This window comes from Neopelma chrysocephalum, unplaced genomic scaffold (genome assembly GCF_003984885.1).
Source record: "Neopelma chrysocephalum unplaced genomic scaffold, ASM398488v2 Primary Assembly neopelma1_97034, whole genome shotgun sequence".
Classification (NCBI taxonomy): Eukaryota; Metazoa; Chordata; class Aves; order Passeriformes; family Pipridae; genus Neopelma; species Neopelma chrysocephalum.
This window is the reverse complement of record NW_020925676.1, coordinates 1,952,856-1,970,208: the sequence shown is the minus strand read 5'-3', so window position 1 is coordinate 1,970,208 and position 17,353 is coordinate 1,952,856. Positions and strand designations below refer to the sequence as shown.

Genomic DNA, 17,353 nt, shown 5'->3' with positions numbered 1-17,353 from the left:
GGTAAGATTGACAGGGAGATAGACAACAGGTTAGCGAAGGCATATAGTACCTTCGGAAAACTCCATAAAAGAGTATGGCATAATAAACACTTGAAGAAAAGTACCAAGATCAGTGTTTACAGAGCCATAGTGCTGTCTACTCTCTTATATGGTTCCGAATCATGGGTCATCTACCGCCACCACCTGCGTCTCCTAGAACGCTTCCATCAACGCTGCCTCCGTACAATCCTGAACATCCGCTGGTCAGATTATGTGACCAATACATCTGTTCTTGAACAGGCAGCAATCACAAGTATTGAGGCCATGTTACTGAGAACACAGCTGTGATGGGCAGGGCATGTCTCCAGGATGAAGGACCACCGCCTCCCTAAGATCTTGCTTTATGGTGAACTTGCCACTGGCTGCCACAGGAGAGGAGCCCCAAAGAGAAGATACAAGGACTCCCTGAAACAACATCTCAGCCTGGGCCATATTGACCACCATAACTGGTCTACTCTGGCCTCCAATCGGGAGGCTTGGAGACAGACCATCTATAACACTGCTGATGCTTTTGAGAAAGCACGCAGGATCACCCTTGAGGAGAAAAGACAACGCAGAAAGAATCGAGCCTTGCATAATATACCACCTAAGGAGTTTTTCTGTTGTGCCTTTTGCAACCAGACGTGCCTATCTCGTATTGGCCTTTTTAGCCACCAACGCACTTGCAATAAACGTGGGTAGAGCCCTTCCCAAATCTTCGTTTGCAAAGCCTAGCCATGATGATGAAAATGGTAAGGGATTAAACTTATCACAAGATGAAGCTTCTCATTTGACAATTAGAAATTAATCATAAGCATTAATTAGACCAATGATCTTAATTTTCTCAATCTATTCTAGAAATTTAGAATAGATCTTACATTTTCAAAAGATGAAGAAGGAATCTGGAAAATGTAACACAGAAGCATACACATATTCCTTTTTTTCCCTTCCAAATGAATATTTTAAAAACAGTAGGTTTTTTATTTACTTTGAACAATACCAAAATGCAGCATGCTTGAGAAGAATGGCTATCTTAATACTGAGAGTTGGGAGAGTTAACTTCAGACAGTGACCTGAAAAACACATGTAGACTCACAATCCTTTATTTTATTTGCACTCATGGCAGTGTTTATCTGTGGGAATTGCCTGAGAGGAGTAAGCTATTTTTGAGGACTCCCCAGAGCTAATGTTAGTTTGCTGTTTCCATTTCAACCCAGGTGTTTAGCTGGTGTGTGGAATCCTGAGAACCACTGGGAGCAAGAGAAACTTGAGCAAGTTCTGTACTTTGAGACTTTTTTTTTTAATTAGAACAAGATGCTCAAGTTTCTGTCTCTGAGTACAGAAGAAACAGGAGGAAACTGGAAAATTTCTTCCATGAAATAGCATTCATTTGTGGTATTTTTCCTTTCTTTGAATATCTGTTGTACTTTTTTGATGTCTTGTCCACCTTTTTATCTCTTCTAGTACTAGAAGCATTGCACTGGAAATTGAGTGCCTCTGTCTCTTTCCCAGTCCTCTTCAGTTGCTCATGAGTGTCTTTGAGTCATCCTACTAGGAATCTGACAGTATCATGCACCCCATTGCCTTCTCCATGCATTTGATGCACCCTCCACCCCTGTGTTCATCCCTTCAGAGTCATGTTGTCCTGGGTTGAGCAGCTCCCACCCCCGGGGGGGGGGCCCTGAGTTAAAAATGGTTAGTCCCAGTTGAGATTCTGGCCAGGGGGACCAATAGCAGCTGGGGTTTTTTTCGCTCCTGTGAAATTAGATATCACAACCACCAGAAATGAGTTGGCAGAGTGGGCAGCCAGTCTGTTGCTGTGTCTGTGTGTGTGTGTGTGTGTGTGTGTGTGTGAGAGGGCCTAGGGGTGGTCAGGGTCCCCTTGCCCCTTCCCCCAGGGAAGAGGGGCCCTGGGCCCCACAGCTCTGGCCAAGCTAGGGCTGAAGGCAACATGTAAGAGTGAGTGTATGTTGTAAGGGAAGAGATTCACAACAGTTGAGGTAAGAGAGAGGGAGATGCAAGCTCCTTGTGAGGAGGCCAGGCCCTCTTTCCCCCTCCTTTTCAGCCAGACTGCAGAGCTCGGGACAGTTCATAACTGGATCGAATGCCTGGAGCAAAAGTTGAGTGGGGGCTTTTCCCTCTCACTGTAGGTGGGAGTGGATGTAAGGCTCAGTATTTTGAAGCTGAGCCAAAAAGGAGACAGGCTGAAATGAAAGTTCGGTGCCAGGAGAAGAATAAATCCAGGCGAAAATTGGAGACGAGCCAAGCAGGCTTGGAGGTGCTCTGCATCAGCTCTTGGACATAGACTGCCAAAATTGGAAGCTGCAGCAGCTGGAGAAGAGTGAGAGAGCCAACTAGCAGCAAGTGAGTTCCAGGTAAAGACTCAGAACAGCATCTTACCCTGGGAGGAAACCTCCATGGACCAAAGAGGACAAACTCAGAGTTATTTCTTTGGACCTCATGAGGAAGAGGAGGCTTCTGCATGGAGCTGGGACTGGTGGTGGGGGGTGGTTCAGAGGAAACCCTTTTCCCTGACACCCCAATGAGAGAAAGACTGTTTACCTGTCAGCCTAAGGGCTTCTCCTGGACTGATTGTGGGAGGGGCTCGGAGGGATGATAGAAGTGTGTTACTATTGTATAGTAACTTTATATTGTATAGTTGCTTTTAGTTTGTACAGTATTTATTTGTATAAAATAAATGTATATATTTCCCTTCCCCCCTTACAGAGGTGTGGCTGCCTGAAAATTTCTCTTCGGTGTTGAGGTAAATTGTGGGGGAGGTAGGGGAAGCTTGGAGATTGGATTTTTGTGGGGGTCAAACCACCACACATGCCCACATTTTTCATCCTGGTAGACAGTCCACTCTCCCACTCTCTAAGTTGGCTCTGGGGATGGCCCATCAATGTCTTCTAAGAAGTCATGTAAACCTGCTTCTTTTGCTGTTCATATGAAAGTCTTCCCCTGCATTTTCCTCCTTCTGTTTGCACATCATTTTATGATTTGGCCCCCTTTCCCATGATTTTATATCTATCATCCTTATGCTACCTTCTATTTCATCCCTTGCCTATTTTTCTTATTTCTTCACCCTCTTCTGGGAAGAGCTGCTTCATAGTTCTCATTTTCTGTTTTCCCTTAGTACAGCCAATTCCTTCCTTGAGGATATCTTTGCTTTGGTAGTTTTATTCCTTCTTTTCTTCTGTCCTTACATTTTCCCAGAGGCAATCCATCTAAGCCAGGGTATTCTTTTGCTCCTCTTCTCTACTAAGTACCTCTCAGTCTTGAGTTACCTACCTATTTTCTGCTGCTTCAGAATGATAAATGTCTACTGAATTCTGTTATTCTCTCCAGTTGCATTTAAGTCTTGGGTCTCATAATTTGTTGCCTTGGTTTGGCCAAATTTTTCACAATAATGGTTTGTGCCAGATACCCTCTGCAGACACACTAGATATCTCTCTCTTTTTTTGTCATACCAAGTCTTAGGTCATCTCCAGGTGTCTTTTTCTGTGTTTTATCACTGCCAACTTCTTCCTTTTTGCTGGCCTTAAAAAAGAAAAACAGTATCTCCCAATATTTCTTTCATGGTCTTCGCTTTACTAGCATGATGGCTTGACTATGTTTGGATGCCAGGTATCCACAAAAGCTGCTCTGTCACTGCCCTCTGCAACTGGACAGGGGAGAGAAAATTTAGCAAAAGGCTTATGAGTTGAGATAAGGGCAGGAAGAGATCATTCACTAATCACCATCATGGGCAAAAGAGACTCAACTTGGGGAAATTACTTGAATTTATTACCATATAAAATCAGAGCAGGATGATGAGAACACCTCCCCCTCACTCCTCTCTCCTTCCCAGGCTCTACCTCCTCCCTTCCAGCAGTGCAGCGATAGAGGAGAGAGAGGAATGGGGGTTACAGTCAGTTCAGCACAGTTTGTTTCTACCGCTGCTCAGGGAGAGGAGTCCTTCCCTTGCTCCAGCGTGGGGTCTCTCCCATGGGAGACAGTCCTCCATGAATTTCTCCAACATGAGTCTATCCCACGGGCAACAGTTCTCCACAAACTGTTGCACTCAGGGTCACTTTTCCATGGGGTACAGTCCTTCAGGAACGGGTTGCTCCAGCATAGGGTCCCTCCTACAGGAGACAGCTCACCATGAACTTCTCTAGCATGAATCCTTCCCATGGGCTACCCTTCTTCATGAACTGCTCTGACATGGATCTTTTCCAAGGGGTGCATTCCTTCAGGAGCAGACTGATCCAGCGTGGGTCCCTCATAGAGTCACAAGTCCTACCAGGAACCTGCTCCAGAGGCAGTTCCTTACTGAATGGGTCTGCAGGTCCCTGCCAGGAACCTGCTCCAGCACAGGCTTCCCATGGGTTCACAGTCCTTTCTTGGGCATCCACCTGATCCAGAGTGGGCTCCTCCAAGGGCTGCAGGTGGATCTCTGCACCCTGCTGGTCCTTCATGGGCTGCAGTGGCACAGCTGCCTCACCATGGTCTGCACCACAGGCTGCAGGGGAATCTCTGCTCTGGAACCTGGAGCACCTCCTGCTCCTCCTTCTTAACTGGCCTTGGGGTCTGCAGAGCTGTTCCTCTCACATATTCTCACTCTGTTCTTCTCTTCTATGCTATAAATATTTTTCTGTCTTAAATACGTTGTCCCAGAGACATTACCACTCTCACTGATGGGCTCAGCCTTGGCCAGCAGTGGATTCGTTTTGGAACTGGCCAGCATTGACTTTATTGAATGGGGAGGAAGCTTCTGGCAACTTCTCACAGAAGCCCCCCTGTAGTCCCATCACTACCAAAACCTGGCAATGCAAACCCAATAAAACTAGTCACTTTTCATAAAATGGAGCATGAATGACATAATTATGAAAGTTATGCTTCTTTCCTTCTGCATAACAAAAGTAGCTGAACTCCTGCTTTAAATGTGAAATTTGATGATGTTAACTGTGGAAACTCAAGCTGTACAATTAGTTGTCACCTTTTGCAAAATTAAAAGCAAATATATGGGATCATATGTAAAATTCAGTTATTAGCATCTGTTTCAATACTACATTTTAGGGGAACAAAAGGAGAAGAATAGATTCAGAAAGGTCCACAGCTAGGTAGTATTGATTAATACAACTCCATTGCTAGGGAAATATTTCTCTACTCAGGACATTGCCATTAGAAATTGAAAGATTTTTTGAGAAACAGCAATTTTGGTCATCAGCAATATCTGAATGTTGTCAAACACAAACACCTGCACCTATTAAAGCATCAAGACTTAGAAGAGAATGAACTGGATAGTCTACAATTTTCAAGAAGTTCCAGCTTCTGCCATTTAAGCACCAAATAAAGTTTAGATTTTTGGACAGGCACATCCGTGTTCAACACCCAACAAGCATAGTTCCCAGTGACAGATCACTGCTTAGTCCTCACTGAATCTGGATGACAGAGGCTGTGCACTGGGCTAGGCAGAAACTGATGTTCCAGAAATAATGCTTTTACCACAAATTTATACATTTATGTCTGTTTTGATGAAAACCAAAGGCCCAGATTTTCACACAGTCCCTGTGATTTGAAAATAACTTCAAAATGGTAATTCCAAGTGTCAGTCCTCGTAATGCTGTTTCTGACTTTTAAACCAGATAATTCAAAATTACCACCCTTAGAAGGCAACTGAAATAGTTCTTTTTTTCCTGTTAAATATTAGGGCTCACCTGCAAGATTCCTTTCAAATGACCAGTTCTACAAATGATTAATAACAGGAGCATTTACAACAGATTAACTGTTAAACTCCATTCTGCCTATCAAAGAACACAGATTTTTGCACTCCTTTTATTGAACAATATGCAGTTTATTGCTTCAAAAATTCTCGTTTCAATTTATTGCAGTGAGACGTGGCTCTCTTTGAAGGAATTAACACTGAATGTGAAAATTCTTATCATCCTCTGTCTTGCCTCACTTTTTCTCTTTGTCTTACTGAGCAGTCTGCTTCTGCTGCTGCAGGGAGCTCTCTTGTAGCAACCTTATGTTTGACCTTTCTCATGGCACAGGTTACTCAAGGCGATCAGGACTGTGATTTGGAGGACAGCACTATGTGTGGCCATTTAAGCTGTAAGTTAATTCTGCTTCTTGAATCATCATTAAACATCTTACAAAGATTCCTGCACTGAGAGAGGGGTATATATTTGCTAGTGAGTAAGCAGTATGATAAAGCCTCTGAGCCACTGGTGCTGCTCCTGGGAAGGAGATGCAGTGTTGCAGGACAAGGTGTTGACCTTGGTGACAAGCCATAATTTTCACACCACGTTTCAACAAATCATGTGCTTCCTCCCTCCTTCCCTTTTCTAGCATTTCCATCTCCTTTGCCCAGGGAAGAAACTCAGACATTTTCTGTATTGCTACACAAGGACATTCACATTCATTTTCTTCTCTTCCATGAGTTTTTTCCCTTGGAATACAATTTTGAGCAGAGTTTAGAGGAGAGAGGGCTGCTGCGGTACAAGATATAAATTGGCATGAGCACTGACAACAGGAGTAGGTCTCTCAGTGAGGTTTCTGGTTTGTTCAGTCACAGAGTAATACAGAAATTCTCTTGGATTCATGAGTGCTACAGATGGAAAAGTCATATTCGGTCGTCTGGTTCATCCATTTGAGAGCACAGGGTTATTCAGCAGGACATATGTTTCTAATATTTTGTCCAACCTATTTTTGTAGCCTGGGTGATGAGTCATGGGGCTTTCACCGTCCCCAAAGGAACAATGTTCTACTGCTAATCAAATTTTAATGCTGGGAATATTTTTTCCTGCTATAGGTTTTCAATGTGTTAATTTTATTTTGTTACATTTGCTTATCTCTCCTAAACATTCCTCCCAGTTTTTGTTTTTAAGTTCTTGTGGTAGTTTGGCCTGGGCCTTCCTTGGTGACCAGCTTGTAACCAAGGAAGTGCCCAGATTTACCCGGTATTCCCTACGATTTTTACGTAAACTGGGGTATAAGAAGAAGGGAGGAAAGACCTTCGCTCTCTTTCCTTCTGGCGGCTTTGGAGGTGCAGATCTCCCTGTGTTGAGTCTGCCGGCTTGGAGAGTGAGGCCTGGTAAGGCCTTGTCGACCTTGGGAGGCGGAGGCCGCCGGCAGCCACCAGTCACCCCAGCGTGATTCTGCGTTGTCCCAAGGAGAGTAGTAAGATCTTCTTTGTTAATTCTTTTAGGTGATAGACCTTGGGCTACTGAGCGGGATAATATAACATATATATATATTATTTTGGTTTTTGTTCTTCCCTTCCCCTTTCCCTGTGAAATTATATATACTCATATATTTCAACTGTATATAACTGTAAATATAAGTGTAAATATATTTATATACATTACTTTGTCTCTCTCTCGTTTTCTGTTCTTTCGGTTTTTTCCCCCTCTTCTCCCTTGGTTTGGGGTGGGGGGGGGACTCCTTGTGGTGAGGTTTGGAGACTTGGCAGGGAGCCAGCTCCAAATCATAACAGTTCTTCATCTGTATCTTTGTTCCTATCAGATCATGGTATTTTAAACAAGGCAAGTTGTTGAAGCCTATCTTTATTTTTGCCTGTCACATTGCTGTATAAAACCCTGTGTTCATTATTGTGTCATTTAATCTTCAGACTTAAACATTTTGGAAAGTTAAGCTGTATCAGAGAACTGTATGAGGCAAAAATATTCATGCTCCCTTCCATGTTAATATAATCAATAGTGATTCAGTTGAAGCTCTACATGCCTATATTTTGAAGCAAGGCTGGGAAATTTGGCAGGAAGTGTGGGTGCTTACAACAAAGGTGTGTCTCTTGACATCACTGAAAAATGTATTTTAGACAAATGATAAATTTGCCTTCTGAGTGTGGAAGACCCTCTATCCAGCTGTGGCTGCTGTGGGATGGGCAGAGCCTGACTGTGCAGAAATCCCTCCAAAAGGCAGTCGCCCACCTTGTCTAAGGACATAGGGCACCCTGCCTGATCCTGGCACAAAAGAGACAGGAAAGCAGGAGAGGAAAGGAAGAGGAATAATAGAAGAGAAAGAAAGGGAGGAAGAGAGGTCTGAGTCGGGAAGGAGAGGAGATGAGACCAGTCAGGGGAAACAGTATAGACCAGGCATAGGAAGGAGTACAAAACTCCATGTTATACGGTCCCCTCCAGAATCAGGCATATGATAATCATTAGGAAGGCATGTACTTCTGTACCGTATGGAGATGAGCATCTTTTTTTTTTGGACTAGTTTTACAGACCTATTTTTTAGTTCCAGGCTCTTTTTTGCCTGAATTGACCCCTAAGTAGCTCCATTCCCATCTCTCACCTTCTGTTCCTTGTTTTCCTGAGCACCTTTCTATTCCTGTTTTCCCCATTTCCTACCCCCCCATCTGCATGTCTTAGCTGTACGTTTTTTACCTCTCCCACAGCTTACACTCCACTTCCTCTCCACAGCGACCAATTGTATATGTTAACAATTTTAGTGCCATATTTTTCTGTTAGGTACTGTGAAGTACAGTGAAATATCCAGAATGACTGATTTGTACATAGTGATAGGGATCATGTCTACTGTCATTTCAGTAACTGTGAACATACCATGAAGAATCTTTCTCAAAAAAATATTTTCCAACATTTTCTAATTTCAATGGCCATTTCAGTATTGTATTTAATACCAGTTCTGGGTTTTGATAAAATCAAGATTTTATCAAAATAGTTCTCTTGACCTAGATGAAAAGAAGCAAAAATTAACATTGCTGTTATGCTTTGAAGGAGAATACAGTTTGCTATATCAGTGCTCTTTTTGTAAAAAAGCTAAGCTAGTTGATGTTTTGCCTCTGGGGTAGGCTAAAAGGTTGCCAGATATTAAGGGTAAAGTTGTCAATTACAATATTTGAATAACTTTCACTGCCTTGAACATTACTAGGCCAGCATTTCTTAGTTTCCTTGCCACCAGTATCAAAGCTGCTTTTTAAGATCATGGCTTGAGATTTAATTTGAGATCACTGGAAATTCATCTGCTGGGTCATAGAGAAACCTTTTATTGTTGAACTTGGGATGTTTATTCTACTGCAGCAACAATGGCACGTAGGGAAATGTACTTGGTGGTTTTGGAGCTCTTAATGGTTTATCATCTAATTCCTAATGTATGGAATTATGCTACTCCTTGATTTCTTTGCAATACTTGTATTCTTTGATTCCTTTGCAAGCAGTGATTTCAAGGAACAAATATTGCTAACCCCACCACTGAAAGAAAAGATAAACAAGTTGCTACTGGTTAAACCATTCCCAAATCCAAGCTGTTGTATCTCCTTGGGTATGACTTACTTTTGTTTTCTTAATATAATCCTGGATTTGGAGTCTTGCTAATGAATGAATAGAATATCTCTACTGTGCAGAAATTATTGTATTTAACCAACTGTGTTTCAAGATCCAATGTGCCAGGATTTATTTTGACCTATCACTAAGGTGGTTGTGATTATATCAAATACAAGGTGTACATTTCAAAAAAAGCTGTGCGTAGTAATCTGGTTTTAAGGAGTAACGTAAATCCTTTAAAATATCAGAGATCACTCTGTTCAAGATCTACCCATTAGTGAAAGAATATTAAGAAAATAGTTATTAACAAACTGATAGCTTCTTTTCTCTGTCCATCTGAAAATGTTTTATATTCAACTCTCAAAACCACATTTGCCAAAAACCTGACTATACTGTCAACTATCTTTGCTAAATTCTTTTGCTATTTTGATAGATTATGTAGCTAGCATTATATCAATGATGAAGTAAATAAGTTTAAAAATGGGATGAATTCATCATGGGATGAATTATGAGAACTAAATAAATTTGTTCTTACTGAAATTAGAGGCAGATAAACTCCTTTCACCTGTATTTACCCTTGTAAGAAAGTACTGCAGTTAATTATATCTATCACATGCACACCAACATACATTGTTTCATTTACTGAAGCAACTTAATTGTGTGCATAAATAAAAGAGAGACTTCTACTCACAGCTAGAATTTATACTGGCAATTCTTTATTTTTCATGTAGCCCAATAAATTCTGTAGCATGGGACTGCCAGCCTTTCTTCTTTGAATCAGTACTGTGGGAAGGGTGTTGAAAGCTGTGTCCTGAGGACAGAACTGGGCACAGAGCATGAGTGAGTTACTCATTCCTATGTGCATAAAGATTCTCTTGAAAGACTGCAGTGTCTTGAAGCAAACTGCCCTTGGTGCTCCTCCCGTGCACTTCACCTTACACAGAGTAATGACATAAAAGCCACCATCTAATCCTAATTACATGGGCTGCAACTGCAACTGCACAATCCTATCCACAGCTTTCTTGTTTTCCCTTCCTTTCTCCCTGCTTGTGTCTTTCTTGAAGTGTATAACAAAGACCTCTGGACAAAGTCTGCCTGCTGCTCTGCATTGTTTCATTATCTAGTGCAATGTGTTTGGGATGCTACTGGTAAACTAAAGAGAGAACATTAATTATAGAGGAAGCAGTTTTCATGTAAAAAATCATGTAAAAAAGAAGATGCCACTGCCAACATAACTGCCTTAGACTTCAGGGTGTGTGGTCTGGGATAGGACCAGGTCAAATAATTAACAGCTGCATTGAAAAGAATGTTAGCATTGGCTAAAAAACTGGTAAGGGATTAATAGACACCTGCACAGTTCTCTGGTGATTTGTATAAGCCTTTATGTTTTGTATTTCCTTTCCTCTGAAACATTTAGACTGTCCAGAATAAACTTCTTATCACTACACCTTTCTTCTTGAACAAGAAGGAGATATCAACAGGAAAAGCATTTGTTTAATCTAAGGGTTAAGCAGGAATTACATCACACCTTTTCAGCTCTGGTGGTCTCTCATTCCCATGAAAGGATAACAGAACCTTGAGCTGCCTGCATTGAAAATTACTAAGTCTCCAAATCTGGATTTCCAGAATGTGGTTTAAGAAAGGACAATCTTTTTAGATATCACCTGTCAGAGGGGATAAGAAAGCCAGCCTAAAAACCAAGACTGGAGAAAGCAGAAGATCCGGGAAGACCATAAAGAGACACTCACAGGAGAGGCGAGAAAGATCAGGGAAGGAACTGATCAGGCTCAGGAAGCCTGAAAGCTGCTGGATCTCAGATTTAGGACCAGAAAAGCTACTTGACGGATATTCTCGGTGGAAGGACAGATGGAAAAGCAAGAAGACTATTCGATTCATTTATGCATCTGAACTTATAATGAATCTTTAATGATGATTCCTCAGTCCAAGAATCTTGCAAAACATAAGATGACTGCAGTGCAGCTAGACCAAAATTTAGGTAACCAAGTTCAAAACTACACTTCTATGAATCGTTTTCTGTTGGTCTTTCATTGCTGTTGTCCCTCTCGTAACTGTTTGCCTCTTTACATGTACACAGGAACCTCAAGTTTGTCATGGCAGAGGAACTTGGTGTCCAGCTCATGCCTACTCATACATAAAACTGGTTTGGATTTTTGAATGCACGAGTGTGCCTAAGCCTCCTGAGATCCTGGTCCAGAGATATTTGAGAACACACTTCTGCACAGACCAGTGCCTAAAGGTGTTTACCATAGACAGTAACATACATGAGAGCTGCAGTTTCTAACCAAAGCTGCCCAGAAATTCAACCCGAACAGAGACAGAAATGGACACTTCTTGACAGAGATACTGCACCCACTGATGACAAATTTTTTGGAAATGCCTAAATTTTGGAGAGATTACATGATTTAAGAACATTAAGAACACTAATTTTGGTCCTGATATCTCTAACAACAAAGGAAGAACGGATTGTGAAGGCATTTGGTGTCATGAGTACTGTGCCTCTGGATCCAGGAGGAACTGCCTCCTAGTAGAATCTTAGGCTGTTTTGTTAAAAGTGCTGTGTTATTGACACAATGCTAATCAACTTCTTTTGGTGATCTCAAGAAATGTAGCATTCAAAGATTGGTTAATATGCAATCAAGATATGGATAAGCCAAACCACCTAGTAACAGACTAATATGCACACAAGTAGTATTTTTGAAGTCTTTGTTACCTCAGGTTTCCTGCCATACTCTCCAGCTGCTACTTAAAAATTTCTGCTTGTATTATTACCAAATTGCATATTTTAAAAAGTCACCATGCAAAAGCTGGCTGATTAAAAGCAAGTTACTCATCAAACGCATTACAGCTTTCATGAGTATCTATCTCATAGGTGCTGGAAGAGTTATTTTGCTATAGTGGCATTTTCATTAAATCTTCGATTTTAGCTTGTTTATGAAGCTTAATTTCTCCAGGGATTAGTTGTCTTATAAATATATCCATAATTCTTTTGATTTTGCCAACCAATTTTCTTGAGGGAGGAAATCTGGCCTGAAAACAGTGCTAAAGATCATCAACTTGTCCCTTTAAAACTCATATTTAATTTTTGAGCTTTTGCTACATAGAGTTGAGTTCTTGCTGATCAAAAACCCTCTCTTTTGTACCTAATCTGCCAGAGCAATTAATTATCTCTAATACATTGTTATTTGACTTTTTTCTGTTATTTCTTTTCCACCTATCTATGATGACAAAAACCTTTCATGTTTCTGGAAGAAAGAATATTGCAGTGTTGTTTTGTGAAGTAAACATTCAGAGCTTCCATGTTTATTCTTTGGGATGAAATAGAACTCACAGATCTCTGTGCCATCCCTGATATATGAGTTATGGAAGATTCAATCCAGTCTGGGGACTTCAGAAGGCTTTTGAAGCCCCAGATGCAACTGACACTTCCCTTTTCCATGAGAATTCACTATCAGTGAATTGTGTGAACAGAAAATTGTCTTGCTACAGCTCTAGAATAACTTCCTCTTAGTATCAGTAACATTTATAGCATCTATAAAATTAAACTCATATCAACTCATATTGTCAGTCTTTTGTTTTGAACAAAAATGCAACATTATTTCCAGAGAAAGATGGCACAGTGCTGTCAATATGGTGTCAAACATTGAGATATGTAGTGTGTTCATTATCAATGTTATCAAGATTCGAGATTGTATAAGTGATCACAATAAATTAAAATAATACTCTCCATTTAGCTGGTTATAAAAATCTTTGAGCAACACTTAAGAGGCTTATCTGCAAACAAGCCTAATCTATGGGACAGGCAATTTGAAGTGAGCTAGGGTTACAACTTCAATAACATTTTTTCACCTTCCCTTTTAACTTAAAAAAAAAAAAAATTCAGTAAACATAACCCTGTTTTAAGAATCTGTGAGGGACTATATTCAGCTGGAAAGTAGCATTGTGTACCTCTGATACAATCAGCCAACTGTAATCCAAAACATCTATCTTCCCAGAAACAGGCCTAGACACAACAAACATCCTGATAAAAACAGGGGAATTATTTTCACTCCCAAATACTTTCCTTCACAGATTTTAAGGAAAATCAGTCATCATCTAATATTTCTGTAGGAACTAAAAATACATTGTCATGGAGGGAATCCATCTTTTCTCTTAAAACAGCACTGGGCACAAGTGCTGCAACATTCAGCTTTGCAAGCACGCCAACAAGAAGCTAAAAAGAGTGGTTTGCCACTACCACAGGGCTGCTTGCAATTTGGATCCCTGACAGCCACAGTTCAAGGAAGACAAAGACACAAAAACAGCTCTTTAATCTGATTTTTTTATTTTTGTAGAAAAAAAAAGAAAGTGTCTTGATTCTTTGTATGTTGGGTCTCCCTTATGATGGTAAACCTGTTCCTCAATCCTTTTCCAGTTCCAACAAAGTGACAGTGCTAGAATAGCATAGGTTTTTGCACCCAAGAGGGAGCAACAACAAATAACCATGCAAAACTGTTGTTTCCTTTCAATGCTGAATGAGGAGTTCTCAGTCACTCAGTCTTCTCTGTCACAGAGATCATTGTCACTACAGATACTACTGGGAGAGTAATACAATAATATGTAGCTCTAGAAAGGGTAAAGTATACTCTGTCCATTTAACTTAGGCCAAACAAAGGCAGTGGTGTCAGAAAGATCAAAAGTCCTTTTGAATTTCCGGCATCAATAATTTCTCATTATATTGGTCATATGTACCCTCTGATTACTTAACCAAAGGAATACGGAACGAAAACAATGCCCACCTTCTACTCATTCAGTGGCAGACTTGTCATCACAAGATGTATTTATCATCTCCAGGGCACTGGTTATGGCTTCTCATTGACCATGACTGCCATCCCAGATCATAATGAATTGGAAGTATATTCCAATGAACGTAAAGCAACAAATGCAAAACTATTGGAAGAAATGAGATAGCTGGCCATTATTTCCAGTAATAATGTTATAGACTTCAATAAAGATCCATCAAGTATGAAATGCAACAGCCAGTTTTCTTTGCAGCAAAAATCACTATGGTTAATTTATACTGATTTATTTTCCGTTGGCTATTTTCTATTTACTGCCTTTTGAAAATAATTGTTGTGTAGCATAGTGTTTCCAGTTGTTTCATGAAATTAGTGTTTGGAAATAGACCTTGACAGAGATGTTTTTCAACTGCAGTGTGCTTAATCAATAAAATAGAGGTAGGCTTAAAAGAAATGAAGGCAGAACTTCCACAGCAGCTGGACAGGTACTAGATTTCCCATTTCTGAAACAAAAATGGCTCAGGTTTTCTCATACAAATAAATGTAAAATTATTTATTTAACTTTTCCTTATAATGACTTTTCAGGTTCAAAACCAGAATGCAGACAAGCACAGAGAATATGATAAGCATAGACTGAAACAGTGAAGCTGGTCCTTAATCATCCCATGAAAAACAGGAGAGACTGAGATGGTCATCTACATTTTTAATACTTTAGAGGTATCACTGTCTATCTGTTCTTACATAAAGCAAAAAAACCCCAAACCAACAAACAAAACATTGCTAGTCATTAAAATGAATTAAAACTATTCAGATCAGGTCTGCCATAGAATGCAACAACGTCAGTTAGACTTGGTTAGAAAGAAATTGGAAGAATTGTCTAGTCTTTTCTGAAAAAACTTCTAAGTGTTCTTGTTGTTGTTTTCCTTCTTTTTTTGTTGTTGTTTTGGATTTTTTGTTTGCATGTGCACACAGTCAACCTAGGTCTGTATAAAATTTAATAATTTCTGCCCAAAAAGGTGACGAGGAATCCTAATTCAAAGTCAGGTCTTCTTTTCTTCACTGAAATAAAGTTACCAAGCATCAGAATGATTCAATCATACCTCAGTTTGCTCTTTCTTGCTGTTATAATCAGAGTGTGGAACTCATAAAAAATTTTTAAACAATAAAGTTCCAGCATCAAGAAAAAGTGGATGCTTTTCTCTAGTTTGATTTTTCCAAATGGATCCCCAAATGCAGATAGCCTGCTGCTCAGAAGAAAATGATACTCAGTGTCCCACAACAGCAAAATAAACAAAATTCTTCTGTCTAAAGACTGTATCCTAAATCTCTTCCATTCACAAGTTCCTCATAATCTTTTTACAGTGTCACTGGGACCATTTTATCTGGAATGCATTTTGCTTGTGACATAGAACTGGTTCTGGATTTTAATCTAGCAGATGAATCCACAGGATGCCATGTCTGTTGGTGTGCTTAGTTTACATGGGAAGTGCTGTTTCAGAGCCAGATATAGGGATGTGAAGAAAAATAGATAATTTGCATGGAAAAGCTGAATGTTCAGGGCCTTGTTGCATTGTCTGTGCCAGGGCTCTGCATGTCTAGCGTTGAGGCTTCATCCCCTGTGGTGACCATCAGCCCCTCTTCTGCAAGCCAAGGCAACCAAATAGTGCCTGGCTCTCCCTACCTCCAGTCTGTGTCTTGGACAGAGCCCCACTCTGCTCCACACTGATTTGGAAAAATTCAGTTTTACTTACCCTTATTAGTCTTAATTTAACCCAGAATTTATGTACAAGAGTATAGGAGATTTAGGAGGATATATTGTCTCTCTCTTAACTAAGCTGAGTTGGAATGAAGTACTGTGAAACTGCTTACCTTTAACTGTTTTGAGGTGGCATCCCTTTCACCTGCAGAAAACCTTGGGGTCTCTAAACTACAGAAAAAAATCCAGGAAGAAGTATCTTTAGCTATTAAGTAATAGCTCTCAAATTACTTTGTAAGTAAAATAAAGTGAGAATGAAAAAGAAAACGTTGGGGATGGCAGTACTCCAGAAAGAGAATGTTTCTTCTTGTTGTCTCTTGTGATTTTAAATGTTAGTCTTACAATAAATCATATTTTCCTTATGGAGCCAGTTGCTGAGGTCAATGTAACATTTTTTTTATAAGGCACTTTTTAAGGAAGTAGTAATAGAAGGTGCATGAATGAAGTATATGCATAAGATTTAGGAACTGTCAGTTAATACCATTATAACCTGAAAAAAATCATTCTGTAGAATAGGATTTTATTTGCTCAGGGAATCCAAGTCTTCAGTGTATAAGACAAAACTGAGATAGAGCATTTGTCTCTTACTGTTTCAAAATGAAATCACTGTTATCTGTGTTTAGGGAACCACCTAGAAGGTGACAACTAGAGAGAATAATGGAAAACACTTTGAGTTCTTTTCACCAAAGTAAGATCCAGAGGCAGATTATCTTCCCAGACTTCCTGTGCATTATTTCATTCACACAGGTAGTGCAGTCACATGTCAAAACAGTTTTACCACTGAAACATAGAGAAATCTTATTTCAGTTTATATTTTCTTATTACTTCCATGAGATATTTAGTGAGTGCTTCTGGGGCACAGTCGTTCTGGGGATATTCCCAATTGATGTCAGGGTAATGACACCTTAAGTGCCACTATTTTTCTAAGTAAGGATATTACTTCCTTTAATAGCAAAAACCACACGAATTTGTTTGTCATGGACTGTGCAACATCAGTATTTTGCCTTGTAATCAAAGTATCAGAGTGACTGTGAGCCAAATTATTGTGCCCTTTTTTATTTTAAAAAAGTTAGTAAATTGCTGCAGTCATAAGTAGAGGCTAAAAAGTAATGATAGTATTTCTTGTTACAGTTATATCAAAGACCACAAAAAATCCCCCAGCCTCTAAAGGAAACCCTTTAGTGCAGTGTTTGTAAAGGGGTGGGTTCTATCTTTGTGATGTCTACTGGTTTTCAGGAAGATGTCACTTTTTTCCCCCATTGTGCAGCCTGAACAACATGAGACACAGTGTAAAAGATTAAATCAGTTAATTCTTTATGCACTACTTGTGCCTTACTTTAAAACATTCATGCACGAATAAACAATATGCTAGTATGTTTTTCAGAAATAAGCACTGCAGTGTGTGCACTTTGCATGTGTTCCAGTTCAGAGACATGCTTCCTTTTCACATTAGCACATACTTAAAAATGAAAAGAATATTCTATTGTCTT

The 17,353-nt window shown here is 40.0% G+C and overlaps 1 long non-coding RNA gene across 2 annotated transcripts in view; it reads left to right on the top strand.

Annotated features, from left to right (window-relative positions):
• LOC113961100 overlaps positions 1–15,275 on the top strand; it is a 33,351-nt gene extending 18,076 nt beyond the window's left edge. For both annotated transcript variants that reach the window (XR_003532203.1, XR_003532204.1), the window contains exon 3: positions 14,693–15,275. This is a non-coding gene — a long non-coding RNA (uncharacterized LOC113961100). The remainder of the gene's footprint in view (positions 1–14,692) is intronic.
• Positions 15,276–17,353: the final 2,078 nt, after the last annotated feature.